The sequence below is a fragment of the Neofelis nebulosa genome, chromosome 7 (genome assembly GCF_028018385.1).
Source record: "Neofelis nebulosa isolate mNeoNeb1 chromosome 7, mNeoNeb1.pri, whole genome shotgun sequence".
Taxonomy (NCBI): domain Eukaryota; kingdom Metazoa; phylum Chordata; class Mammalia; order Carnivora; family Felidae; genus Neofelis; species Neofelis nebulosa.
In genome coordinates this window covers 6,994,084-7,019,733 of record NC_080788.1, presented here as the reverse complement: position 1 = coordinate 7,019,733, position 25,650 = coordinate 6,994,084, and the positions used below count along the sequence as shown (strand labels likewise).

At 49.0% G+C, this 25,650-nt stretch overlaps 1 protein-coding gene across 2 annotated transcripts in view; it reads left to right on the top strand.

The window, feature by feature from the left end:
• Positions 1-213: 213 nt before the first annotated feature.
• The window catches only part of ABHD2 (abhydrolase domain containing 2, acylglycerol lipase), a 103,299-nt gene continuing 77,862 nt past the window's right edge, over positions 214-25,650 (top strand). For both annotated transcript variants that reach the window (XM_058736613.1, XM_058736614.1), the window contains exons 1-2: positions 214-365; positions 24,273-24,375. The gene's annotated coding sequence lies outside the window, so the exon portion shown is untranslated. The remainder of the gene's footprint in view (positions 366-24,272; positions 24,376-25,650) is intronic.

Below are 25,650 nucleotides of genomic sequence, written 5' to 3'. Positions count from 1 at the left end.
CGTCTCAGCCCACAGGCTTAAAGACGTCAAAGGTAACCAACTGTGGAGGAGTTTCTCGCCGAGGGTCCCGCCTCCACCCTGAGAAGCAGCTCCGCTGACCAATGGATTTCCCGCCGGGTGCAATGAGCGCGCGGGGCTCGTAGAGCAGCGGCTTGGCCGCCCAATGAGCGGGCGGGTTCCGAGTCAGGGGCGTGGCAGAAGCGGTCGTCAGGGGCGTGGCGGCAGTTGCTTGGGCGGGGCCGGTAGCGGCGGGAGCTGCGCTGGCCAGGGGTTCCGGCTGCATTTCCATGAGCGCCGCCGGCAGCCGCGGAGCTTCGGGAACCCGGCTAGGGGCAAACCAGGACGCGGTAGTCAACCACGCGCAGGTAAAGCCACGGCCCGGCGAGCTCCGCTAAGCCGGGATCGCTCCCACGATCCGTCGGGCCAGATCCCTGAGCCCCGAGGTCCCCGTCGTGGCTCGGCCCATCGCGCCGCTGCCTGCGCCTCGGATCCTCCGGGGCCTGTCACCTGGCGCCGCGGGGATCCCGAGGGCCGGCTCGCCCAGTGGCTGGGAGGGAGGCAGCCTGGACCGCGGCGCGTGGGATACGCCTTTCTGAAAGCTCTTCTTTGTCCCCTCCTGCCCCGGGTACCGAGGTTGGGGCATCCCTGACTGCGGCCTCCCTGCCGGCTGTCTCTCCATTGGTGCTCACTCTTGGGACCTCTGGGGTTTGGGGAGGGGGTCTGCCGACCCAGGCCTGATGATGGAGGTCTGGGATCCGCACCTGGAAGGAGAGGGCCGAGGGGCCTGTTTACAGCCCCGGGTATCCGAGGGGCCTCTGCGTTGCAGGGCTCCAGCGGTGCACCATGGATCGGTGGGTTCAAGTTGTAAGGAGGCAGCTTTTGACCCAGTTGGAGGCGCACTTACTGAGCTTGGCCCCACGCCAGGCACTGTTCTAGGCGCTTCGTGGGCTTTCCCTACAGAGAGCTGTCCAGCAGCGCAGGCGGCAGCCAGTGCGTCGACCTTGGAAGTGTCCAGGCAGAGGCCAGATGACAGCCACCTGTCAGGGATGCTTAGAAAGGACTCTCAAAGGAGGACTGCGTGACCCACCTGGAAGGTCCTCCTTCACTCACAGATGCACTCTGGGTGACCTTTAAGGCCCAGCTTGAGAAGGATATTTCTGGGGGTCTGTTAGTTTGGAAGTGGGTGTTGAATTCACCATAATGAATTTTGTGGTCTCAACTCTGAAGAGTGGGTGTCAGCAAAGAGAATGGAGTATGGCAAGAAGATAAGGTTTATTTAGCCACCGCGAAACTCTGTAATTGGGATTCCCTTGCCCTCCATGTCTTCATCTCCCCAATTCCTCTCTTTTGGTTGCTCCACCTCCAGTGTGTCAATTTCACCTGCATTCCCGTAGCCAGATGGGAGGGTAGATTCCAAGAACTGGTTCCTGAGAGGGGCCCGGGATTGGTAGGTTTAGCACAGTTCCCGTGGTCTGCAGCGAGAGCTTTTCGAGGGCCATTTCATTACAACCACATTAAGTCGAGTCCAGAAGAGAAACCGTACAGTACCCCTTTCATTACTCTCTGTCATTTGCCTGAATGGAGGGGACATAATAATCTTCTGAAGGTCAGGAGGCAGAGAAAGAACCTTAATACAACTTGCTGCCTGTTTTAGGATGAAATAATCTTTGAGTATCCTGGTCAGAAAGCAGACCAGGCCATATACCGTAGACCGTCGGCATAGATTTGGGGCAGCTTAGAGCTGCCGAACCTTTGCTTAGAGCTCGCCTAATCTAGCTTTTCAATGCACAGGTGAGGAAACTAAGGCCCGCAGAGGTCACAGGGCTGACTGGTCATCACGGAGCCGTGACTAAGGGGTGATCTGCTAACCCTGGATTTAGCTAATGCCTGACTCGTATTTCTCTGACCCTCTCGGTGTTTAAATTCTAGGGGAAGCCAGAAGGGTTAGGAGCACAGATTTTGGATTGGAATCCTAGCCCTGCGTCTTACAATCTGTAACCTTTGACCAGTTAATTAACCTCCCTGTGCCTCTGTTTGCTCACCTATAAAACAGGAATAATAATGGTACTTAGATTAGAAGGTTGTTTTGAGGTTTACATGAGTTACTATATCTGAAGCATTTAGAACAGTGCCTGGCACATAGTAACCACTCTTGATTTGCTAAATTTGATGTTCAGTTGCCTTTTCCAACCCCCCCCCCATATCTACCATCCAATATTTTCTATCAGGAGCTAATTTTTTTCCCTGTCCCCCCTGCCCCCAAGTCATCAAACATATTCCAGATTTCATTGTAACAGAGACATCTGTGGGGGTTTCTAAGTCACACTGCATTTAAAAAAATTTTTTTTTCTTTTATTGAATCATGTAATTCATTTCCTCTGTTAGTCCTCCCTTTGTAATTACACTGCATTTAGACCACAGATCTCTTTTATTCTCTTTAAAAAAGGGAGGAAGAAATCCTTCCGAGTGATCAACAAAGTCCCTGATAATACCAGTCTTGACGGCATCCTTCCAAATATCTGTTCCCTCTGTGCGGCCCTCCTGCCCATTTGTCAGTGTGATGCAGCTTGATTATAAATGGATGAACATTTTTAGATGAAGATTTCATGAGCCACTGTATTAAGTGCTTTTTGGAAGTTCAAGGATCGTGTGTCAAATGCATTTAAGCAAGTTACTTAGTCATTGGAGCAGGGGGAGCACCCGCAGCGCCTGTCTTCCTCGGCAGAAGCACAAGCGTGTGACTGATTTCTGCTGGGAATGTAGCTTCTTCGCTGGTTTTCCCATGTTTTCCCAGTTCTTTTCTTGAGCTTGAAACAAACGAGAAAGTGCCGTGGAGTGACTTTTCCTCTCGTTTTAGTTGGGACAGTTCTCTTTCCTTCCCTTCCCTTTCCATTATTGCTTTCATGGTTCTGATAAATATATCTTATCTCACTTTGCCAGCCAGTTCCCTTTTTTTATTTTTACTTAAGAAAAAAAATTTTATTCTTTATTTAGTTTTGAGGGTGAAACAGAGAGACAGAGAGCAAGCAGGGGGAGGATCAGAGAGAGAGGGAGACACAGAATCCGAAGCAGGATCCAGGTGCTGAGCTGTCAGCACAGAGCCTGACACGGGGCTCGAACCCACGCACCGCGAGGTCATGACCTGAGTCGAAGTCGGACGTTTAACAGACTGAGCCACCCAGGCGTCCCATCCCTTTTTTTATTTTTTAAGTTTATTTATTTATTTTGAGAGAGAGAGACAGAGAGCAAGCGGGGGGGGGGGGGGGGCGCAGAGAGAGAGGATGGAAAGCAGGCTCCTTTCTGTCCACGCAGAGCCCGACGCAGGGCTCAATCTCACAAACCGATGAGATCATGATCTGAGCTGAAGCCAAGGGGCTGACACTTAACTGACTGAGCCACCCAGGCGCCACAGCCAATTCCTTTCTAATTGGAAGATAACCAGTCACCTTTATTTCTGGCAGGAATCTGGTCACTTTTGGTTTTACCTTCTCTGTGTTTATGAGTTTTCTAGAATGAACCAAAGATTATCATATTCACTGATTGACACCTCCTTAAGAGTTGATTCTGAGTTTGGGTTTTTTGTTTTGGACGTTCTAGAGCTCAGCCATCTTAGAATAATTGTTTTCGTTCCTTTGTGTGTTAATATGGGCCCCTTTTCCCCCACCTTTCTTTTCCTGCCTAAGGCTTCTCATTTGCAGTTACTCCTTAATTCTTCCACTTACACCTTCCTCCTGGTCATCTCTGAAAGAGCCCACAATGAATATGGTGGTTCCCCTCTGCCCAGAACATGAGGTAATTTCTTTGGTCCCTGTGGAAGACCGAAGTGGAGTCTGGCTTCCCTTTTGCCTAAAACCTGGTTCTTTATTAAAAACCCTAGCAGGGAGACTTCCAAAATAATAGAATTTCATGTGGCAGAATTTCTGCTGTGATCTACTGCTAACATTATTCTGGTTTTTATTGCAGTGTGGGTTTTGAGTACCCCTTGACCAATTTGAGCGCGTAGATGACCGGGGCATGCGGTGTTTCAGCCTTCTGGTCCCATTTTGGGCCAAACTATCCCCAGGAACAGAGCGCTGGAAGTTCAGGCTGCCTCTTGATGTGGTCTGGCATGAGAATGTTGTAGGAGCTTTTCATGTCCCAACCTTTTTGGCCGCCCGTGGACATTTTTAACCCCTGTGCTGCTATTTTTGTGTCGATGTCATTGTGCACGCTGACGTCATCTCCCTCCAGGATCATTTTCCATATCTGCATATTTATTTGTGTTGTCTTGCTTCCAGGGCATCATGTTTTTTGGATTAAGTGATTTCTTTTTATGAAATGGCTGGTGCGGACAGATGATCAGACCCGTCGTTATCTGTGAAGCTTGTGCCTGGGATCCCGCTGCTTGCAAGGCTTGTTACACAAGGGCCCCATTTTCTGATCTTTTGTCACAGTGGAGTAGCAGACAGGTAAAGAGCTTACTAGAGAACTGGAACGTTGATACCCGTGGGTTTGCCTTGTTTCTGATTTTCTCTTGTCGTCTTTAAGAAGGGGTTCATTCAGTTCAACAAATGGAGCATGTGGTGTGTGCCAGGAAAACAGCTGTCCGGATGAACGCGTGTGTTCACTTTGCAGACGGTTTTGTTGTTATTTTACGTTGAGAACATCTTTAACGTTTTTTTTTTTTTTTTTTTAACGTTTATTTATTTTTGAGACCGAGAGAGACAGAGCATGAACGGGGAAGGGTCAGAGAGAGGGAGACACAGAATCTGAAACAGGCTCCAGGCTCTGAGCTGTCAGCACCGAGCCCGACGCGGGGCTCGAACTCACAGACCGCGAGATCATGACCTGAGCCGAAGTCGGCCGCTTAACCAACTGAGCCACCCAGGCGCCCCCATTTTTAACGTTTTTAATTCAAATTCGAAAAATCGGTAACGCAGGATGAAAGAAAACGTTTTGAAGGGCACCAAAGAAGAGACCGTAGACTCCTCTCGGTCCACCCCTGACCCCTGCCACCTAATGTTTTCCACCAGCGTTACTGATTTCTTCATCCTCCAGAGGTGTTCCCTGCACAGCCAGGATATTTTATACGTCTAGCAGCGAATTCATCATGAGTATCCCCTTCCCTTGCACACAAACGGTAGCATACTGTACATGCTATTTGGAACCTTGCTTTTTTTTTTTTTTTTTTTTTTAATGTTTGTTTATTTGTTTTGAGAGAGAAACGGAGAGAGAGAACCCGAAGCAGGCCCCATGCTCAGCACAGAGCCCAACGCAGGGCTCGAACTCACGACTGACCGCGAGATCCTGACTCGAGCCAAAATCAGGAGTCGATCACTTAGTTTAACCAACCGAGCTACCCAGGCGTGCGCCCCTCGGGGGCATTTTTTTTATGGAGGTGGTCAATTTCAGCTGTCTGCTTTCTGTTGCGAAGGATGCTAAGGACCATCTTATTTAGGCAGCAGCTTTGCATGGAGATCCTAACACATTTTGTGGATATTTAGGGGCAGCTCTGGTTCTTCTCTGCATCTTGTAGCTCTAAGCCTGAGAAGAAGCCAGGTGAGGTGGAGGGCTTCTCCTAAAGGTCATCCTATGAAGGGAGAGTGGGAGCATTGGAGGATGAGGAACAGTGACCCTTGGCCCTTCACCTTGCCCTCAGGGCACAATGTGCTGGAATTGCCAGGGGAAGCTTGCTGTGTTTTCTCTGGTCTCCAGAGAAGACTCCTGGACCTTCGTGATACACATGTCAGCACCTCTGTCACGCCTAGCCCTGTCTCCTGCACCGTGGCACAGGCTCTGTTTGTCCTTGCCCCTGAGCATCAGGAAGGAACTGTGCACCTCACTACCGGACTTCCTGTTTGGGTAGCTTTGCTAAGTGCCCCACCCCTTGTCTCTCACCCAAGGAAAAACCAGCTCTCCCACCTGTGCCTCCGTCAAGCATCTTTCCTAAAGCAACATTTGGGAATATCATTTTTGTTGTTCTCCTTAACAGTGTTTCCCAAATTCTCTAAATCACTTTACCATTTCCAAGGTCTGAACCCGACACGGCCTGGCCAAGCTTTCTCTGGCGGTGACGCTAAGAAGGGAGTTTTGGGGTTCTTCATATTTGAATTTTCTAGGGCTGCACTTATGTTCTATATAACTGCACTGAATTAAACACGGTCTTCTGGTCTTCTGTGGCTCCCAGGTCTTGCCTGTTCTGTTTCCCTCTTCAAATGTATGTTAATCTTCATCTTGCTTTTATTTACCTCTGAGTCTAATTTAAAACTTTGTTTGTTTGTTTGTTTATTTATTTTTGAGAGAGAGAGAGAGATGGAGACAGCGTACAAGCAGGGAGGGGCAGAGAGAGAGACAGACAGACAGACAGAATCTGAAGCAGGCTCCACGCTCTGAGCTGTCAGCACAGAACCTGACGTGGGGCTCAAACTCAAGAACCGCAAGACCATGACCTGAGCCAAAGTCAGACGCTTAACTCACTGAGCCACCCAGGCACCCCCCTCTGAGTCTAATTTGGAGTCACCGTGAAATCGAATTGAATCTCCAAGATCTTAGTCAACCGGTCTAATCTGGAGTCATTACTTTCTGGTCTTTGCTCAGCGCTGGGAGTCCACATTATCTGTCAGTCATACCGTAGATACATGTTACGTGATACAAGGGAGTGACTTTATCAGTTGTGCTTTTTCCAGCCTCCTGGGGGTAACAGAGAGAGAAACGTTGAAAATCGCCCCATTTGTGCACACTCACCCCTCGTATGTATTTATGTGCTATTCACTTACTCCTGTCAGAGCACGAAAAATCAGGAAGTCCAACATAGGATTGCCACATGTTAATCTTTTCAGGTAAGAAACCAAAAAAGCTCTGTCATCTCCTATGTTGCCATCTTTTCATTTATTTACTTGTTTGTTTGTTTATTTATTTATTTATTTATTTATTTTTAAGTAAGCTCTGCACCCAATATGGGGCTTGAACTCATAACCCCGAGATCAAGAGTCACACTCTCTGCAGACTGAGCCAGGCAGGCACCCCTATTGTTGCCATCTTTTAAGAAAAGATATTTTAGGGGCGCCTGGGTGGCTCAGTCGGTTGAGCGTCCGACTTCAGCTCAGGTCACCATCTCACGGACCGTGAGTTCGAGCCCCGCGTCGGGCTCTGGGCTGACGGCTCAGAGCCTGGAGCCTGTTTCGGATTCTGTGTCTCCCTCTCTCTCTCTCCCCCTCCCCCGTTCATGTTCTGTCTCTCTCTGTCTCAAAAATAAATAAACGTTAAAAAAAAATTTTTTTGTTTTAAAAAGAAAAGATATTTTAATACCAAAAATATGGGAAGGTCGGTGTCCCGGGATAAACAGAACAGGTTTAGAATGCTAAAAAGCTTGAGCTAGTGGAAATGGAATCATGGCCTGAAGAGAGCCTGAAGAAGAGGACCTTGGTCAAGGAGGTTCCACTTTTCCGGGTTCCTTAAACAGTGCTGGGAAACCAGGCCGTTCGTGTAGCCTGGCTGGCCTCCCCGTAGCATCGTTTGGTGTGGGTTTGTGCCTGGTGTTTTAAGGTGGTGTGGACTACACAGCGTTGATAATGCAGTTGTAGTATCTTAGAGTGATATGAGCCAGTCCCGGAAGTTGTTCTTTGACCCTGTGAGGTCTTGATTTGTTTGTGTCTAAAGTGCCACGTTGTGGTTCTTTTTTGTTTGTTTTTTTAAGTTTATTTATTTATTTATTTTTAATTTTTTTTTCCTAACGTTTATTCGTTTTTGAGAAAGAGAGAGAGCATGAGCGAGGGAAGGGCAGAGAGTGGGAGACACAGAATCTGCAACAGGCTCCGGGCTCCGAGCTTGTCAGCACACAGCCCGACGTGGGGCTCGAACTCACGAACAGTGAGATCATGACCTGAGCCGAAGTCGGACGCTCAACCGACTGAGCCACCCAGGCGCCCCGACCATTCTTTTTTATATAACTGGCAGCGTATTGTGCCTGGGGTCCTCTCTCTCGCTTTGTTCAGTTAACGTGGAATGATGCGTCTTAGCAAATGTCCACGTGCATTGTTTGGTATCCTATTAACTTTCTCAGGTATGCAGTTATGACATTATTCCCTCTAAAAGTTGAGGGAAACCCAACATGCCTAGGAGTATGTGATTGCACTGGAGCTGTTCATTTGTTCAGCAAACATTTATTGAGGTCTCTCTCTGCTGGGCCGCTGCCGTCTGGCCCTTCCATGGGGGCCGGACCTTCTGCCCCACCATCAGCCCTTGCTTGGCCCCGAGGTCACTTTCCATAAATGCCTGGTGAGCCTCCAGCCCCTCCACAGCTAGCTCGCTGTGTGGCCTGAACTGGGCTCCCACCATGGACTTTTAGCTTCTAGCTTCCAAATGCCTTGGCTGCAATGCCCTTCTCTATTCTGATCACGTAAATAAAGTGCTTACTCTTTCTTGTCCGTGACATTGAAAAATGTGCCCTCCTAAATAGCAAGATGATGGGAAATGCCGAGTAGCTTACAACCGAGGATATTCTCCCCAATTTGGAAAACACAACCCCTTTCCCTTAGTCTATCATTAATATCACTCATCAGTCTATTTATTGACTTTACATAGAAAGCTGGGTGTTGCAGCAAAATTGCCAGAGAAATCTTGACTTTGCCACCAAAGAGCTTCTAAGAGGAATGCAGGTTTTTTTTTAAGGCTCCCTTTATTTTATTTTATTTTTTTTTTTAATTTTTTTTTTCAACGTTTTTTATTTATTTTTGGGACAGAGAGAGACAGAGCATGAACGGGGGAGGGGCAGAGAGAGAGGGAGACACAGAGTCGGAAACAGGCTCCAGGCTCCGAGCCATCGGCCCAGAGCCCGACGCGGGGCTCGAACTCACGGACCGCGAGATCGTGACCTGGCTGAAGTCGGACGCTTAACCGACTGCGCCACCCAGGCGCCCCTTTAAGGCTCCCTTTAGATGGAAGAGGCTCAGAGAGCACCTATTGACGGGGCTAAAGTAGTCGGGGTCTGTCCAGCTCTACAAAGAGCCTCTGAGACGGGTAGGTGCCTCACGTCTTTGTATTCCTAGAGCCTTACCCACAGCCTGGCACCGGGAGGGTCCCTGGGCCTCAGTTTCCTCACTTGCATTAATAATAACTCACAGAACTATTTTGAATACCAACTCAAATGTGGGAGTGTCTGCGGACGCACTCTTGTAAACGGTACATTATGTAATTGGTCTCCACTGTCAGCTTTAGTGCATTTCGTGACTTGCTTGAGGAATAACTGATGTATTTCAATCACAAGCATTTGATTAGAGTTACACGCATAGGAATATTTAGTATCATCTGGTTCTCCTCCTTTGTTTTCAAGATACAGTGACTTGTTAACATCAGCCAGAGAACACCCCAGGGGCCCAAGGTGAGGGTCGTCACACCCTAACCTGGGGCTTACAAACAGTATTTTCTCTGGGTGGCTGACAGAGAAACTAATGGGCTGGGATGGGAACACAGGTGTGTCCACGTACGATCCACTCGTCACCTGTAGAAGACGGTTAGATTGGACCGGTCGTGATCGCTCCCAGGCAAGTCTGGGAGCTGGATGTTTGGCTCTGGACTGGGATTCTCTAGCCTTGTTGCAGAAGCCAAGCCCCTCCTCTGGTGAGGACACCACTGCCAAGTTCACATTGTGTTTGAGTTTTTAATTATTGAATGTAATCGCAGGACACTCTTATTATGCCCCACTTAATGGGTCAGGAAGCCGAGGAGCAGAGAGGTTAAGAAGCTTGCCCGAAGTCACATTGTCAGTAAATGGTACGGTTGCCATTCAGGCCAGGTCTATCTGTCCCCAAAGCCTGTGAATTTCCCCACCCTGCTGTGCGTGGCCTCACCACCCCATCAGTGCACACCCACAGAAAGCATCTCGATGAAGTAGAAGTCTTTGTAACCACAATTGTTCTGACCTATTTACACCGACATGTATCAGATGCCATAGATGTTTGAGGAGGGATTTTTCCGTTTCCCTTAGATGCCAAAAAAGATCCCTGTGTTGTAACTCCACCAACATTTCGACCCAGGTTAATTTAGGATTAATCGTTTTCAAATTTATATTTGCTGGATTATGTCATGAGTTCACGCCAGTTGGAAAATACCATAGACGATTTTGTTGCACTGGCTGTTTCGGAGTACGTGAGCAGAAATTGTAAGTCTTCTATAGATCTTTTTCTTTTCTTTTTTTTTTTTTTTTGAGTTTATTTACTTTTTAGAGAGAGAGAGAGAGAGAACACAAGCACGAGTGGGGGAGGGACAGAGAGAGGGAGGATCCCAAGCAGGCTCCACACTGTCAGCACAGAGCCCGCCGTGGGGCTGAACCCACGAACTGTGAGATCATGACCGGAGCCGAAACCAAGAGCTGGATGCTTAACCGGCTGAGCCGCCCAGGCGCCCCAAAATTGTGAGTCTTCTAGAGGTATTTCAGGATTTATCTGAATCCCAACAATCAGTAGGCAGCTTTCTGTCTGCCTTCTCTTTGGGTGCCTTTGCTTCCTTCTGCTACCCAGAACAGCCTGTTTGGGCTTTGACTTCTCTTTGTGTGTAAGCAGTTTCTGAAGTAGATTGATTTAGAGCTCCTTGAACTTACTAAGATACGTTTCAGACAAACGGGGGGAAAGGTAAAAGAAATATGGCATCAGACAATAGCTTCTCTGAGTGATGGAAAGTGGAAAGCTTTCATTTAGATGGATAATTATTTGCCTGAACTCTGAGATGTTCTTTAAAATATCCAAAAACGGCTGCCAGCCCAGGGCACACCGAGTTTTTTTTCTCTTGCTCCGCGCTAGTGCGGCCGTTACTCACAAAGACCCGTACCTTGGGGCGCCTGGGTGGCTCAGTCGGTTAAGCGTCCGACTTCAGCTCAGGTCACGATCTCACGGTCGGTGAGTTCGAGCCCCGCGTCGGGCTCTGGGCCGATGGCTCGGAGCCTGGAGCCTGTTTCGGATTCTGTGTCTCCCTCTCTCTCTGCCCTTCCCCCGTTCATGCTCTGTCTCTCTCTGTCTCAAAAATAAATAAACGTTAAAAATTAAAAAAAAAAACAAAAACAAAGACCCGTACCTCTCAGCCTAGTGTCACAATCTCCTTGTAAGAAAATTCTGCTCAAGGGACCCGGATGGTGATGTGTCAGGCCTTCCCACAGACTCGGTCAGTAAACGTGTAGAGAGTGCCCCCGCTGCGTGCTCGACACCATTAAATTTAAACTTGTGTAGAATTCACACAAGGGTGGTATTAGAAGGGCGTGGAATCCCCAACAGAGACGAAAGGCATATGAATCGTTACTTTCATGTAGCGATGAGGCTTACAGATTTTCTCGTTATAAAAGGGTGTTTGCAAAATGGAAAGGCGGGAGATGGTGTGGTTTTTAGGGCCTTAAGGGGATGGGCCCCTAAACGAAGATTCCTGTGTAGTTCAGCAGGTCGTACAAGACTGTTCGGTGGTAACATCGTGTGTGAAGTATATTTAAAAAAAAAAACAAACCTATTTGGATGCCATCGAGGGCATGCCATGATGTTCGAATGGTGAATGACAATGCTTGTCTAACATCCCATGGATCAGGTTGCACGGAGCCAAATAAATGCTCACACCCACTGCCTCGTGCACTCAGACCTTCACGTACCTGCACAGCACGCACGGCCAAGGCCACATCTGTGTGGCGCCATCTTGTAAGTAAAGGCCTGAAGCTTCATTCCATAATGACTCACTCACTCTGCTCCCAGACCCCACCCTCTTGCCCTGTCTGCCAGCCTCCTGACTGTCCAGCCTTCTTGGGCCTTGGTTCAGCCTGGGAGCCCAGCCTGGTGTCTGTACCCACCCCTGCTCCTCCCTTCCCCTCCTGTCCCGTCTCTTCCCAGGGGCCCCTAGCTAGGGGTCCACCTCCTTCTTCCTTCTGCTTCCTTTGTTTGAATTCCTCCAGTATCTGTAGCTGGCACTTTAGGATTTCATACTTAAATACGCATGGATTCGCACCGTTTTCCAGTTACTTCATGGATGCCACGTATTCTGTATACTTTCATAGTCCTCCCCGAGCTTAGAATGAAGCTAATGCCTTTGGTACCCATGGAGAACAGCATGGAATGTCAGAAGGGGGGTGTGAATTTGCGTAACACCCTCCCCACCCCCTGTGGTATTGACACACTTTTTTTTCCAGGGGTTGGTGGAGGACGAGGTATGTGTGTGTGGTGGGGGGGGGGGGGGCGGTGTGTACAAACCACTGCTGTATCCATGAGGGTGCTCCCAGCTTATACCAGTAAATCAATTTTTGAGAAACGGACTCACTCTCTTTCCCAGTTATGGAGAAGCAGTTCCCTCATTTCTGATGAAAAAATCTTCCTTGATGGCTGGTTCCTCATCTCTCGGGAGACATGTGCCCATGGGGGAAGCTCAGGAGAGGAGGAACCCCTATAAAGTGAGCTGGCGGCTGAGGCCCCGTGGTGCGCGGTATCTTACGGCGTTGGGTGGAGGGAGACCGGGGTGGGCTCGGAGCAGACGCGTGGCTGAAACGGGCGAGGTGTAGACAAAAACCCAAGGAGGAGGCCGCTGGGTGACGAGGGCAGCAGTTGGGACTTGCCCTTGTGCTTTAAAGAAGGCTGAGAAAGCTCGCTTCCCGAGTAGGAGGCCAGACCGGGTGAGGCCTAGAACAACAGTGAGATGTTTGTGTCGATGTCTGAGGAGACGGGAAGACTTGAGGGCGTGAACCTACTTCGGGCTCTTTGCTTTGAAAAAGAATCTATTTAGCCAAGACCCCAAAAATATCAATCCAGAGGGTTGCCCTTTCCATCTTAGAGCTTTTGAATTTTTATTTTTTTTAGCTATTTCAGTGTCTTCTGTAGAAGGATCTGATAAAGCCAAGCTCAGGAAAGCCTGAGGGACCAATTCCATGCTCTTCATGTATTAAAAGTCCCTAGCTATTGCTTTAAAACTAACATTTTTATAATCTTAAAATATTTAATAAGGCAGCTTTCCTCTAAAAAGCTCAAGGCATCTTACAAACCTTATCTTGAGTATATCTGTGGGTATTTTATAATTATAAAGCTTCTTTTATCTACATAATTTCATTAACTGCTTTCCCTTAATAACCTGTGTGTAACCTCCCCTCCCCCATTTTATAGAAGAAAAAGCAAACGTTCATAAAACTTAGATAATTCTGGGCGCCTGGGTGGCTCAGTGAAGCGTCTGACTTCAGCGCAGGTCATGATCTCACGGTTCGTGAGTTCGAGCCCCACACTGGGCTCGCAGCTGTCAGCACAGAGCCCACTTCAGATCTTCTGTCCCCTCTCTCTCTGCTTCCCCTTCCTGCTCATGCTATTTCTCTCTCACTTTCAAAAAGATAAATAAAACATTAAAAAAAATATTTTTAATAAACTTAGATAATTCACCTAAGATCATTTGGGAGAACCTGAACTCAAACCCGGGCCCTCCGATGCTAAAATCTGTCGTCGTTACATTATACCACACGGGCTCCTAGGGCAAACTTCAAAACCCTCAGAGAGGGCAAGTGATCTGCCCAAAGTTGCACAGCCCAGCATATCCAGAGGAGAGAATAGCTCCAGATGCCACCAGAAGCAACTAGTGTGAAGACACATGGGCGCCCCTTCCCTCTTCTGACGGCTAGGATCCAGCACATCTGGGTCCTTCCACTTGGGTTGTGACCTAGAAGCTGGGGACGAGGCTCTATTGAGTGCCTGGAATCAGCCGGACTGATGGCGGAGGCTGGGTCGGGCCTCCACGGAGGCCCAGTGTGGCGGCGGGCTTGGTTAGGACCAGATGGGTGACTGTCTCATCATATCATATCCTTGCCTTCATTTTTAACCCAAGGGCCTGGGTGTGAATCAGTCCTTCGTATTTATCAGCATTGAGCTGGTGGAGTTTGTCTTCTAAGACTTGGGCATTTGTCACAATGGAATCCATGTGACCTTTAAGCCTGCCGCTCTATGCTGGCATGCAATACTGTTTCTACTCACAGCATCTGAGATATTTATAAAACAGAAATAAGTAAAGCATGCCTTAAAATGCCATGCACATTGTATACCCTTGCCTCCAGAACCTTCTCAGTCTTGGAAGGGCAAAGAGCCCAGAACCTTTCCTGCTTTCTAGGCCTGTGTTAAAGGGTCTGGCGGCCGAGCCCTGAGGGGAGCTCTTTTCTCCCACAACTGACAGAATTCATCAGCGGGGAACCACAGAGCCAGGAGGGGCCGGAGGGCTGGTGAGCTAACCCTGCGGGCAGTGTCTTTCCCGTGGGAAAGGGCAAGGCGCTTGACACGTTGGTCAGGTCTTCTCACACATCTGCTTCACTGATTCATTCATTCATTCATTCATTCATTCATTTCAAAGAGAGAGAGAGTTCTTGTGCTTGCACGAGCAGGGGAGGGGCAGGGGAGATAGACTGTCAAGCAGGCTCCCCCACACTCAGCACAGAGTCCAACACTGGGCTGGAACCCACAACCCTGGGATCATGACCCGAGCCGAAGTCAAGAGTCAGACACTGAACCGCGAGCCACCCAAGCGCCGCTCACACATCTACTTCTTGACGTCTGCGTGGTGGAGGGCGGGTGCCAGAGTTATAGCAGGCCATATGTGTCATTGCTTTCATTGCAGGGTGTGGACCTTGCTGTATTAGCCAGGTAGCTGTGCTCTGCTCCGGCACTGGCCCTCTCCCCAGTTTCCTCCTTCTGGCAGTTTGTTTGCAGACATTGAAGACTGGGTGGCATCCGTGCCGTTCCCAGAACATGCCTGGATTTTTTTTTTTTTTTTTTTTGTGCCGTACATCCAGAGATGCTCTTCTCTCTGGTTGTACCCCTGTGTTGTTTTTTTTTAATGTTCGTTCATTTTTGAGAGAGCGCGAGCGGAGAAGGGGCAGAGAGGAGGGGGACAGAGGATCCGAAGCAGGCTCTACACTGACAGCAGAGAGCCTGACATGGGGCTCGAACTTACAAACTGTGAGGTCATGACCTGAGCCAGAGTTGGACGTCAACCCACTGAGCCACCCAGGCGCCCCTCCAATTGTGCCCTTCTCTTAAAAACTCCAGGAAACTGGGCACTTGAGTTTCTTGGATTCCGGTAAGCTGAGATGTGCTTTTGGTATTAATTACAGAATAGGTTTTGTAACACCACGTGTAGGACTATCAAATATATTCATTAAAGTGCCTGTCCCTTTAGAAAATTCTAGGCTTTCTATAGAGGAAACACCTGGCTTGTGATTTTTTGTTTGTTCTCAGGTAAGGATTGAAGGGTTTCTCTGCGGTGGAGAAAACCGTTTTGCTTGTGACTTTACTAAGCACTTTACCCGTTCGACCTTGTCCTCCGGTAGGAAGTATAATTACCTTTTCAGCAGGGCTCTTCGCTAATGGGAGAGGCCAGCTTCCTTTCTGTATTTGAGTAAGGGCTTGTAAAAGTGCTCAATTCAATGTGCGTGCTTAACTGTGACTCAGTCTCCTGCTATTTTTAGATTAGTGATTTTCTTTCGGGAAAGCTGGTGGGTTGGTAGCCATTCCTGACGTTGACATGTGAGGTTCACGTTTTCTCAAGAGGGTAGCTCTCCCCTTACTAGGAACTTGTAGGACATCTTCCGAAACGTAGCCGGTTTGGCGTGTGACCTTATGACTTTGTGGATTACATTAAAGTTAATGTAATTAAAGTTACATTAAAGTTAATACGTGAGTGAGTTCGCGCAGAGAGGCAATTTCAAGGCCCGAATTTTGGCCACAAGTGAAAACAACGTCAACATAAATGTAGTTAATTATCTGTAAATTCTTCCCCCTTCTCTCTGCCAAATTGTGTGCGACTTCGGACGGGCCCTTCGTTTTGTAGCCCCTGATCTGTAAGAGATACTGTGCTAGATCACCAGGGGGCTTTCTCTCTCCTTGCCGCGTCGTCTCCCTCCCGTCAGCCGCTTCCCAGCATCTTCACACGAGCCGCCGACGGCCACCCGGGCTGATTTGCTGGAGGAAATCTCGTCCAGGTCCTCAGTGCTCAGTATTCAAAAAGAAGCCTCGTGGGGCATCTGTTGAGGACAGGAGCGGCCTGTCGCTGCCAGGGCTGTCCATCACTTCGGGCTTGAGGCGGTTACCCTGAGGGCTCATCCCCGCAGAACTCTCCCTGCGAGAACACGCAGGCCTGGAACAGCCTACGGATGCTGGGGGGTGGTTCTGTGAGCTGCTGGCACAGGGGCTGACGCGGGGCATTGAAACCTCCCTGGGAGCGAGAACGGGGCCCCATGTCAGCCCGGGCTGTCAGAAGCGTGCAGTTCTGGGTAGACCAGGATGTACCTCGGAGCCTTCTGGGGACACCGTCCCGGCCCCGTGGCAGTGAGCGACAGTGAGCGGCCGGCCGGCCGGGCTTTCTCCTGGCAATGTGCTCTGGGCCTGTGTCTCCTGTGGAGTGGCTTCTTCAGATTGTTCATTTAGTTGCTTTTTTTTCTCTAACTGCTCTGACTTTTGTAGTTAAGTGGCAGAGAAAGTGGGGTAGAAACGGGCCCTTTCCGTCCCCGCTTTCTCCTCAAAGTTGTCACGTTGTCAACGTCTAGGGCTGACTGCGTTTTAACCAAGCGGCCACCGACAAGGCTAACATTGGGGTGACGTGAGGGTTTCGTCGGCGGTGTGCCGTGGCCTTCCACCGGCCTTCCTGACTCTCCTCACGGGGCCTGCGAAGCCTGCCAGAGCCTTCCGGGGCCCGCCTGGGGTTTTATTTCAGGGCGTCGGAGAGGTTTGTCAGCAGAGCCAGGCCAGGCCAGAATAAGTTTACCCCGCAGGCAGGGGTGTGGGTGAGGGGTCAGCCCTTCCACGGGGAAGGGGGGACCCCCCTCAGCAGGAGAGAGAGGGCGCGTGTGTCAGGAGCACGACCGGAACCCCTTTCGGCGCAGAAACGAGGACGCATCTTGGAACTGTGAAGAGCTGAGAACTTGGTGAACGAAGAACACTTAGTATGTAGTGATTCGTTAAGTTCAACATGGTTCCGCATCGGAAGAATCAAGAAGGAGTGTGTCCCGGGGTGAAGTCCGGACTTGTGGGAGGAGGTCCAAGCAGTCAGTCAGCCAGTTACTTCATTTTTAAGGAGGGTTCTGTGTCAGGTGGGAAAGAATATCTTCTAGGGTAATTTCTGTCAGATGAGGGAGCTTTCTAAGGAAAACGGGAGGAGGGCTTAGTAGCGGTGATGGGATAGCTCGTATTTGGGGGCCCTTCGCTGGATGCCAGGAGTGTCTCTGGATCAGCACGTCCAGATCGCAGTTGAGCCCCGAGGACAAACACCATGACCGGTGGGGCTGGGACTTGACACTGGGCTCTCTCGCTCCAGGGCCCGAACCTACACAAAATCCACGTCTAACCAGCGGGGAATAGAAAGAGATATTCCTTAGGAGTTTGGCTTGGTTTTCCTTAAGAGGTATTTACCGTGAGACCCACAGAAGGACTGGAGCCTATCGGTCAGGTCCCCTCAGGTTGGAGGAGACACCCCCTCCCCACATGTCCCCGTCTCTGGCTTCCTTAGGTCACTGATAGTAGGAGAGGAGAGGGTGGTCTGACAGCTGAACCGCAGAGGCCAAGAAGCCAATACTGTGTGTGCACAGAATACGATTTGAATTGTGTTAATGAGTAGCCTGTGAGCGTTCATGTCCGCTCGCTGACTTGGGCCGGAGAAAGGGGCACACGAAATAGTACAAGGGAGCTTGTGTGGGTCACCAGGAACCTTTCAGAAGGACGTGACAGAGGGTGTCTCTGGCCTCTAAGGACAGAAGCGGGGAGCTATGGAGTCGGGAGAGGTCATTTGGGCACATTCTCTCACAGTGCTGAGAAAGTCTGAAATCAGGGTGGCTTCCTTCCCGAGGGCTCTGAGGGAATGTCTGTTTCGCGCGCTGCTCCTAATTTCTCTTGGTTGCTGGCAACCCCTGGCGTTCCTGTTCTCCGTGGTGCACCGCTCCAGTCTCTCCTTCCACCTTTCAGGTTATTTTTTTTAAGTTTATTTGAGAGAGAGAGAGAGGGAGAGAGACAGCACGAGTAGGGGAGGGTCAGAGGGAGAGGGAGAGAGAGAATCCCAGGCAGGCTCCATGCTGTCCGCGCAGAGCCTGACGCAGGGCTCCAGCTCACAAACTGTGGGATCATGACCCGAGAGGCAACCAAGAGTCGGCCACTTAACTGACTGAGCTTCCAGGCGCCCCTCTGTTTCCATCCGCCTTTAAAAGGTCTTATCTGCGTGTCTGTATCTCTGTGTGCAAACTTCCTGCTCCTTACAAGGACCCCAGACGTGGAGTTAGGGCCAACTCCAATCAGTGTGACCCCCTATCTAAATGACATCTGCCAAGAACTGATATCCAAAGGAGGTCACATTCACAGGTCCCAGACGGTCGGGAATTTGGGGGAGGGGGGGTGGCTACGCTACGTATCCCGCCACACCGTGTAATGAGTTTTCTGTGTTTGAAGTCTCTGCTCGTTTTTTTCTTTCCTTCCTTTGTGTTATCAGTGAACATTAATATTCCAAGGCTGAAATCGTCATTCACCCACGCAGGTGGAGGGACTGTGACAGAACTACGGGCATAAGTGGCACAGCTACAAATGTTGAACTTGTTTGAAGGAAGAACAAAGGCCATGAGGGCTGTTGCTCTTGCGAGTCTTGTTAATGATGCACCGAGTCAGCCGGCAACAGGGGCTGTCTCTTGTTACAGAGCACGGAGAGTTTTTCCTGTGCCTATTAGCCACGGACTGCAATTCTATCCCTAGAATCTCAGAAATTTTGAGCTGTAGGAGACCTTTGGCATCATCTGCTTCTAACCTAATCCTCTCATTTTACAGAGGAGGCCTTTGGGGCCCAGAAAGGTTAAGTGACTTATTCAAGGTCACTAGATAGGACGAGCAGGGCAGGCACTAGGACCCAGGTCTCAGAACCCCAAGACTGGAGCTTCTCCCAGCCCGATAGCCGTGGCCCGTCTCACTGCATCTGTGTGTCCATCTCAAAATAACGGCCTTGGCCTTGGGAGAGCAGTGGTGGAACTACTACTAGTCAAGCATGTCGTAGAGACTGAGGCACCCCTGAAAGTTCCTTTTGCAGCACCTTGCACCTGGGGTTTCCTTCTTAACGGAGAGACTACATGCGCGGTTTTAACTATCAGTTACAGCATTTTATGAGTAAATCCACTCAAAACGACTGGTGGGGGCGGGAGAGGTGTGCGGCTCTCTGGCTGAGGACCGACCCATCAGGTCTGCGGTAAGCCCAGCCCTTCTTTTTTTTGGAGGTGGGGTGGGGGCGGGGGGATGCTTCCTTTCCCTCTGGCACAATACCCGGCCCCCACCCCCACCCCCACCCCTCCACCTTCTGTGTGGCTTCTTTTCCCCACCTGGGCTGCCTGATGTTCATATTAACCAGATTTCGCCTGCCCGGAAAAGGGAGGAAGGGGCGCACACGAAACAGTACAACCGCAGCGTAGTTTGCTATGCCTGGAACAAGTTCAGAATATTAATCCTTTGTGGCAGATTGAATTGGAAAGCGAGAGCGCCATGAAATGAAATGCAGCAAGGTAAATTAAAACGAATGTCAGGAGTTTTGTTCTGAAATTGCCACTTAATTAATGCCTGGTTTTATGCACACACACATATTCATACGTATTTAATATACGTGTTAAATATGTATTTTTATATACATATTTAATACACACATACGGCGCGCACACACGTCCTCTCTGACGCTCACACATACGTCTTCTTAAATTCAGCTGCTCCCTAAGTCCTTCCCTGGTTAATTTTTTCCTAGGCGAATTTATTCTCGTCCCCAAGTTCCCAAAGTATAGATAGCCTTAAGATAAACTTCTTTTCAAACTCTTGTTGCACAACAGTGCAGCGGGAACGCAAACTGGCGCAGCCACTGTGGAAAACAGTGTGGAGGTTCCGCAGAAAGTTAAAACGAGAGCGACCGGGGCACCTGGGTGGCCCAGTCGATTAAGCACCCGACTCTTGGTTTCGGCTCAGGCCACGATCTTGCGGTTCATGAGTTTGAGCCTCACGGTGCTTGGGATTCTCTCTCTCCCTCTCTCTGCTCCTCCCCTGCTCGTGCTCTGTCTCTCCTTCAAAATAAATAAACATGAAAAAAAGTTTTTAAAATAGAACTACCTTAACAATCTGGTAATTGCACTGGTGGGTATTTATCCCCCAAAGTACAAAAACACTAATTCAAAGGGATAGATGCACCCCTATGTTTATAGTAGCATGCTAAGCAAAATAAGTCAGAGAAAGACCAATACCAGGGGCGCCTGGGTGGCTCAGTCGGTTAAGCGTCCGACTCTTGATTTCAGCTCAGGTCATGATCTCACGGTTCGTGAGATTGAGCCTCGAGTCAGGCTCTGCACTGATGGCCTGGAGCCTGCTTGAGATTCTTTCCCTCCCCCTCTCTCCCCACCAACCCCCCATTCAAGCTCGCTCTTTCTCTCTCTCAGAATAAATAAACTTAAAAAAAAAAAAAAACAAGCAAAGGGGGAAAAGAAAAGAGACAAACCAAGAAACAGATTCTTAACTCTAGAGAACATGCTGTTGGTCACCAGAAGGAAGGTGGGGGGATGAGGGAAATGGGTTGAGGACTAAGGAGTACATTGGGTGATGTACCAAAGTGTTGAATCACTGTTTTGTGCACCTGAACCTAATGTAAACACTGTATGTTAACTATACTGGAATTAAAATTTAAAAAAAAGATACGCGTCTTTTCTCCCCAGTTAAAATGAGAGTTCTACTTCGTCGCGGTCCTACGCAATGCTTAGTACAGTGGTCGGGTCCTTGAGCCACTGAAGTTCAAGAGAGGTGGCCCTGGGGACACCCTGCTCCTTGGGACTTCAAGTCCAAGGCTTGGATCAAGGCTGCATATCTGGACAGTAATAATTAAAATCCTTCATAGGGTTGCCTTCACTGAATTGAATTCAGTTTAAAACCTTGGCATTTTTTGAGGGTTGCAGAAATTAATTCTCTGCTGCATTTGCTATTAAAAAAAGTTGTAGGAGGACATTGCCTATCACATCACTCAAGGTCCCCTTATATAAAGTCCCGCAGAGGCTCTTTTTAAATAACTCTGGTGCCAGAAAAACCCTGCTTCCCCTTCGTATCTGTCATGCTTTCTGGGATTAAAGCACAGTACATGTTCTGTTTCTTTCGATTTTGGAGAACCATAGGTTTGACTGGGTTTCCGTTTTTCCTTTCGCACTCAGAAAGCTCAGGTCCATTTCTAGGCTTGCTCCTGTACATAATCGTGTACATTGAAGAGGTATTTTTCTTGTCTAGATGGTCTTAATTTCTTCCTAAGATTTTATTAGTTGCTATTTTCAAGCTTTTTTCCCCTAATAAAAATATTTATTATTATTATGAATTTTGGAAAAGAGAAGAAAAAGTGTCTGTACTCTAATAACCCAGTGATTGTAGCATCTGGAAAGATTTGAGCATATAATATTTCCTTCTGGGAGCGCCTGGGTGGCTCATTTGGTTAAGCGTCTGACTCGGTTCAGGTCATGATCTCGCATTTTGTGAGTTCGAGCCTCTGTGCTGACAGCTCGGAGCCTGGAGCCTGCTTCAGATTTTGTGTCTCCCTCTATCTCTACCTCTTCTCTGCTCAAACCCTTTCTCTCTCTCTCTCTCTCTCTCTCTCTCTCTCTCTCAAAAATAAACATTAAAAAAAAGAGTATTTCATTCTGTAGCATTGGAAATTGCAGACCAGAGATTCTAGAAGTAACAATGGTTTAAACATGCAAGGGATTATTCTCTCACATAAAAGAAACCTGGAGGTAGGCAGTACAGGTCTGATACAATGGCTCCATGAAATCATCAGGGACCCCAGGCTTCTGTCTTTCTACTCTGCTGTCATCTTAATGTGGCTTCTAGAATGACCTCAAGGTCACTTCATGGCCCAAGATGGCTGCTGGGGGTGCAGCCATGTTGCCTACATTCCAGGGATGCCGGAAGGAAGAAGGATGGAAAAGGAGTTAACTCCCTGCCTTTTAGGGAGTCTTCGGAGAAATCAGACCAGCGCCTTCAGAATTGGCTAGAATTTAGTCTTGTTGATTCACCAACCTGCAAGGGCAGCTGTAGTTTTTTCCCAGGAGGCAGGACCATTTTACAGGTCTCTGTTACAAGGAAGAAGGGGAGACTTCCTTCTGGGAAGCAGTGAGCCGTCTGCTACATTTCTGGATCGTTCTCCATGCGTATCTGTTCAGTGTTTTCTTGAATCCGTCTCAGATCGTTTGTGGAAAAAGTCAAGGCTTAGGTAAACATCAGTGTGAATAACAACAAAACACACTACACCGTAAGTGCCACTCCGCCCTTCCATAGTTTTTCTATGAGTTTATTATTTATACGTATGCTGATGGTGTATGTTTTGAATATTCAGTCAATACAGAGTTATCCAGGGCCAGAGGGATGTTATGCAGGTTTCTCCACGGGTAGCGTATTCTGATGCCCATAGGAACCACTCAGACATCCTGAATGATTAAGCAGGCGGCGGGGGTCAGGGGGTCAGTGTTGCGGACCATGATGGAGAGGCCCCATCTGGAGGGGGCGGCCCCCTCTCAGCTCCATTGTTGCCAAGTGAGAACACAAGCTCAGCGTTGCCAAATCTTCTAATTTTTTTTTTCTTTTTTTACTGTTTATTTCTGAGAGAGAGAGAGAGAGAACGTGCACACGCAAGGGAGCTGGAGAGGGGCAGAGAGACAGGGGGACAGAGGACCTGAAGCAGGCTCTGTGCTGACAGCAGAGAGCATGACGCGGGGCTCGAACTCATGAACTGTGAGATCATGACCTGAGCTGAAGTCAGACGTTTGACCAACTGAGCCATCCAGGCACCGTGATTTTTTTTTTTTTCCCCAAGAGACACCAGAAATTCAGATTTTTTTACCTGAAATCTCCTGCTGTTTATATGTTGGCAGTCAATAAACTCATTTTTTTTAATGCCAGCCACAGGCAGCGTCATCCGATGGGCTTCTGCTAGAGCATCTTTGGTCCGTCCCATCCCGTTTTCCAGTTGGCAGCCGAGCCCGGGAAAGGTCAGGCGCGCTGTGATGTGGCTGAGGACTTTGCTCTTTGGTCCCCACCTCAACAAAGCCTGGCCCTCCGTGGCTAATTTGTCTCAGAATACGAAGAAATAATAAAAATCTGAGGTTGAGCAAGGCTACTCTGAAGGTTAATTGGGTCCCCCCTTCAACCGGCTTTCATTTCCGGCTGAAGTCATTTCAGCGTGGTGGAATCGGAGAACACTGGGCTGGGTTCCCAGCTCTGCTGTCTGTCTCACCGCTGTGTGACTTTGGGCAAGCCGCTGGTGTCTCAGACCTCTGCGTTTTCGGCCTTGTCCTTTTTCTTTCTTGCCTGCTTCTCTCTCTCTGTCTTTTCTTCCTTTCAGATAGTACAGCGTGGTGGTTAGAAGGAGGGCCTCTGGAGCCAGATACGAATCCTGGTTTCTCTACCTAATCGCTGGGTGGCCTTGGACAAGTTGCTCACATTTTCTATGCCTCAGTTTCCTCATCTGCGAAATGGGGATAATAATAGTACCTACTCCACAGTGTGCAGCAAGGATGCAACGTGTTGGTGTGCACGGAATGTCCCAGGGACAGAGCCTGGCACGTAGATCGCGCTATGTAAACACTGGCTGGCCCCTCCACCCCCACCCCTTGCTCTTTCCTGTTTCCCCTGCTGCTTTGGAAGCCATGCATTTTCAGAGCACTGGGCCCGGCTCTGGGTCCCCACTCACAGGGAGCACATTTAGCTCTTGGCGCCCCTCCACGGCCAGCCCCCGGCCCCCAGCCCCGATGCAGACCTGGCAGGCAATGTGGCTTTCCCACCACAGGCTTCCAGTGCTGGGCTGTTCCTGGTACGGGGTTTCTGAGCCCGTCCACGCCCTTAGCCTTGTGACATTTTTTTCTGTTGTTGCTGTATGTTTGGGAGAGAAGGAACGAGTCAATTGACTGCTGTCTTGACCTAAGGCCTTGCTGAGTTATTGCCTCGGTCACCCAGGTGATACCCGTCAGGTGCTTCTGAAGATGATGTTGGGGGATAAAGCGTGAGAGCCGTGTGGGTTTGCCTTAGCCGGAGTTCTGAACGCAGCAGGTAACTTGTCCTGGAGACCAGAGAGAGCCCGTCAGCGTGTGGTTCCACCAAGATTTTCCCCGGCAGGTTTGTGCCAACAGCCAAGTGGCCGAGAGTGTGGCACCCGTGTTAATGAAAGAAATTGCCTTTTTCCGTAAAGACTCGAAAGGAAGAGAAACTTCGCCTGTGCTTTCATTTTAATTAAATTGCCTCTTTCTCATCCTTTAGAACCTGACCATCTCATCTTTTCAGCTTTTAGGTTAATTTGAATAAGAGATCTGACCTGAGCGGCCCCGCTGGACAACTCTTCAAGGACAGTTAATATTCTCAGTAGAGAGGAACAAGGGGCATAGAGGTATGTATGGCCCAGGCTTTTATTTTTGCTTCTCCTCCCTTTATGTGAGTAAGCAGTGAGAGGAAGTGGGGAGGGAGGGACTTATTTTCTTAATTCAATAAAATTTCAGTTCTTGACCCACAAGGAAACTGGTAAAGCCACCTGCTGCATTTGTCTGTTCTCTTCTCAACAAAGGGGACAAGAAAGAGCCATGTTACCAGCATTGTGTCAGAGAGACTTTGGAACTCCTGCTGGATCTTGTTTTGGGCCCTTTGCTCGCTAGACGTAAAAACCCGTATTAGTGAACAGCAGCATCTTGGAAATTTGTCTCCTGCCGGCTCGACTGGCTTAGGTGGCAGGGTTGCGGTGAATTGAGGGACCAGCGCTGTGGAACGCTTTGTGGTGCTGTGTATGTTTTGAGGCCGCAAACCCCATGGAGAACCTGATTAAATCTGCAGATCCTCACCACAGAAAGCTACGTACACACAAACCTTCACATAGAATTTTAGGGTGTTCCTGGACCCTAGAGTACGGTAGGGGACCCACAGACCCCAAGTTAAGAATCCTGTCTTAGGGGTTTATAAGTAGACTTTAGGAGACATGGTCCCAGGAGTGAGGTGACACGGGTCCAGAAGTTAGGTTTTAAGGCAACTGTCTGATCATAAAGGTTCAAAGGTTAATACAGCTGAAAGTATATTTTGAGATCTAGCCTTGATTCAACACTGTGTTGGATAAATTTTTTTTTAAGTTTTTTTAGGTTTTTATTTATGTATTTTGAGAGAGACAGAGAATGAGCGAGCGGAGGAGGGACAGAGAGAGAAGGAGGGAGAGAATCCCAAGCAGGGAACCGTGAGATCATGACCTGACCCGAAATCAAGAATTGGCCACTAAACCAACTGAGCCACCCAGGCGCCCCATGTTGGATGTTTGAAAATTATTTTCTTGCCTTGACGGTGGAAGGCTAGTTGAGCCATGATCCTTGATGGCCTTTCTTACTGAGTTGGAACCCCTGCCAGAAATCATCGGCAGTATGTTCGGGTCCTGCATTTGCCAGAGTCACCTTGACCTTTGAAAAGGGTTTCTGGGGTAAAGAAGAAAAGGGGGTCTCTAGGGAGTTCATCCGGTTATGGCCCCCACGCATTGTCGGGAGATTGTTGTGTCTTGCCCCTTCTGCCTGTACTGTTGGCCACCGGAGTTCTCTGCTGACTGTTTTTAGCAGAGGCTAGTAGACGCCATTCCAGGGAAGCTGTTGCCATAGCTACCTTGGCTGTGAGTCACCATTTTCTCCTTTTTGTT